Below are 3,579 nucleotides of genomic sequence, written 5' to 3' on the forward strand. Positions count from 1 at the left end.
GCAGTGTTTCATGAGCTAGAAGGAGCATACAAAATGGGTTGTTCTGGCTTCTCCTGCCCCCTTTCTACAGCCTGAGAGCTGTCAGGACAGCATATGAGAGACTAAGTGCAAGTAGGAGTCAAGTCCTGCCCCAAGAGTGACCGAGAAGTTTGTTAAATGAACTGGCTGGTAGAGGTGACTGGAAAGTCTGATGCGTTTAATTGTAAATCTTACGGGATGGATCATCCTCAGAAGGAGACTACACGCCTTCAGTTACGTCCGAGATCACCACAGACCTCAAGCTAATGCTCCAAAAGGCATCAGGAATTCACTAGTATGAACAAAAGCTGCTCCGCTGAATCCTGTAATCCACTGCACAGCAAGTTGCCACAGAACTAAACCCCAAAACGCTTTGGCAGGGCTGACCACACAGCCATCTGCCATGTACCACCGAGGTCCGGCAGCCTTCACCTTCTCCACCTCAGGCATCACTGTGTAAGGTAGCCTGACTCATTCTCTTCAGTGTACCTGATAGACTTAAAAGAGGATTTAGACACCCAGAATTAGGCCTCAAAACTGCACTGAAGTTAAAGGGCACAAGCAAATGGTGCAAACAGCCCTTCTCCTTGCTGTCCAAATGTGAAAGAGGTTGCAGCGGAGGGCAGCGAGTTCTAATGCATGACCAGAAGCTGCTGTGAAATTCCTTGTGGAAAGAAGAGATCTATTATATTTATCACAAATTTGCTAAGTAAGTTTAATACCCTGGCATTGACCCTGCCTCATATGCCCTTAATAATACTACCATGCTTTGTCCTGTTAAGATTTTACAGCAGAAGAGATAACATGAGGTCGATAACCCATTATAAACAGGTACTTTTCTTCTTCTCCCTCCTCCCCACGGCCCCCACCCTGTTGTAGCAGGGAAGATAACGCTTCAGCCAGAGAACTTGTTTTCAATGTCAGCCTGCAACCAGCTTACGCCTGAAGAAAAAAAGAGAGTGATCAGCCATTGTGGTCTATATCCTGGCAGTTGAATAGCCTGCATGAATATCAACATTATCATAAATCATTCAATTGCTGAAAGTCATCCTACTGTCAGAAGGAGCTGAATATCAACCATTTCTAAATCCTTATGTACATCCATTTACAGCAGCTGAGCTGTGGGAGTATATAGACCTGTTTTTCAGCTAGCACGATAATCAAGCCATTCCTCATTTAAGAGTGAATTCATTTGCTTGGTACTAGTCCCAAATAGCAGTTCCAGAAATTGATATGTAATCTCCAACTAAAACTAAGATTAAGCTGAGGCCGCCAATCTCCTTTATTCCTCAAAACACATTTGAAGTCCGCAGACAGATTCTGATCTTGGTGTGAATCTGAACATATTGAATTAAATTTAAAAGCCACGGCTTCAGACTGGTGTTTCTCAGTAGCCCCAGTGTAGCCATAAAGATCCGAATCTGTCCTTAATATCTCTGCACACTGGTCTTGTGCAGAACTAGCTCCAGACTATTTATAGCCACACTATATATACTCACTGCAGCTTCCAAAAGCATATTTTATCTTTTGGGAGGACAATGCTTCCAGAAATGTAATAAAAGGCTAAGTTTTGTTACAAAAAAAAAATCTGCTCAAACCCTTAACCTGGAAGAGTGGCCCCACACTGCCAATCAGATAATAAGCTTAATTCTTACATCACACTTTATTTGTAGCTCACTGTGTAGCTAATGGTTGCAGCTTATCTAACAGGAGAAATGTGAAACCAGAGTTTTAGAACAATAGAAACAAGGCTGTCACCAGCAGGCTGCCAATGAATCATGTCCCCACAGTCAAGTTCTCCCAGAAGGTCATTTGTAACAGAAATACATCTCTGCCTGGAGCTGGCAAAATGCTGAAAAGTGTTTCTCAGTTTTACCCTAATAAAACATTAAGCAGATCAATTACCAGAACAACTTCACCTGGTAGTATTTCTAAGTTCTGTTGATTGCAAGACTTAATAGTAAATGTTACTGAGTGAGCAGGCCTGCTTGCTTCTGTGTCTGGGATTCCAGCGATGGTTTTACCTTCAACCTAAATTCAAGGTATATAAAAAAACACTTTTACAAACCTTAAGACTAAAAGTGGTTTACTGTTCTCTTTCACATTTTCAGAAAAAGAAAAATTTATTTTTAAACGCTAAGTAACTTTCCTCCATACCATTCAGAACTGAAACCATGAAACCACTGAAAGACAGTGAGCTCTGTAAAAAAGGATCCACCAAGAAACAGAAAGCAGCACTGACATTTTCTCTTTTGTGTCCAGAGAGATATGCAGAAAAAGGACAAGGAAGTACAAAAAAGAGAAATAATCAGGTACTACTTGTGTCATAAATATGGAAGCTGGTTTTGCTCATACATAATTATTTTAAAGTAACTGCTCTGCAGCTTAAAGAGAAAAAAAATCTCTTCTGCTACACTTGCAAAAGAGCTCCAGATTTTCTGCAAGAAGGAAAAGAACAGATGATGGGGGGAGCTATTCTTTTAAGAAGAATGTCATTGGCACAAACAGCTGGCAGTTGGTGGCGTATTATTTATATGTGCAGTTGCTCATGTTTTTTAAAAGATAAGAAAGCAATATCTCATTTGCAATTCAGGTGAGGAACATGAGAGGCTCTACAGTGCCACTGGCCCCTGGGCCACGTTTCTTATCGTATCAGAAACATCTGTCACGGTGCAAATGAATTCATTATAAAAGCATATCAAATATGCAGTTTCAGGATGAGACAGCAGTCTGCAAAGAAACAAGAAAACCAGCCTCCCCCTAGAAAAGCTGGGATGGTCTGTCCCATATTCACCAGTTGGGATGAAGGCAAGCACTGGGAGGGGGAAGGGGGAGAAAAAGAGAGAGAAACCCTTGGAAATGTCATGATTATAAATTATCCCTTCTCTAGGAGCCAACTGTGTCTGAGAATGGGCTTAGCTCACGAGGGTCTGGCGGTTCACACGCAGAGCGTGCAGGCACGCTGCACAACGATGATCGCACCGCTCCATGCTGAGTCCTCCACTCCTCCAGGCTGCAGACTGTAATTCTGTCCTTTGTGGTCCAGAGGACTTTGCCTGAGAAAATACCAATGGGCTGGGGTAGAAAGGATGTGTGGAGAGGTAGCCAGCATGGGGGTTACATCAGAAGTGCACTTGCAGGGGGTCCACTCACAGAGGTGGAAATGAACCCGTTTTAAGGGCAGCTGGCGATGAAAGGAGCTTCCACTTCCAGGGAAGGCAAGGCACGTCTTTAGTCCATGCTGAGGAGGAAAACAGGATGGATTGAAAACCGCTCACGCGCTCATGTTCATCCCTGCTGTAATGCTGCACCTGGCACAAATTTAGAACACAACAATTTGCAATATGGGCCATGTTTGTCTCTAGTGTTGTTCTCCAGGGCCAGGTCTAATACCCCTGTGAGTACAAGGACGTTTTTATGCTCCTCTTTAGCAGGGACGAGGACAACTCAAGGTGGCTTCAAAATCCCTCATGCCTAGAAGAGGCCTAGAAATGCCTGTGTAGCTCTGGAAGCAGGCGGCTGGATCAAGCCCCCCATCTGTGTCACACTGCGTGACTGCTT

General features: G+C 43.5%; 1 long non-coding RNA gene across 1 annotated transcript; it reads right to left on the minus strand.

Moving 5' to 3' along the window:
* Positions 1-762: 762 nt before the first annotated feature.
* LOC142042703 (uncharacterized) lies at positions 763-3,246 on the minus strand. Its single transcript, XR_012653836.1, has 3 exons — positions 2,943-3,246; positions 1,938-2,049; positions 763-960 (listed from the first exon to the last, which is right to left on the minus strand). It is a non-coding gene; the product is annotated as an uncharacterized LOC142042703 (long non-coding RNA).
* Between the last annotated feature and the right edge of the window lie 333 nt (positions 3,247-3,579).

The sequence above is a fragment of the Buteo buteo genome, chromosome 21, assembly GCF_964188355.1.
Source record: "Buteo buteo chromosome 21, bButBut1.hap1.1, whole genome shotgun sequence".
Classification (NCBI taxonomy): Eukaryota; Metazoa; Chordata; class Aves; order Accipitriformes; family Accipitridae; genus Buteo; species Buteo buteo.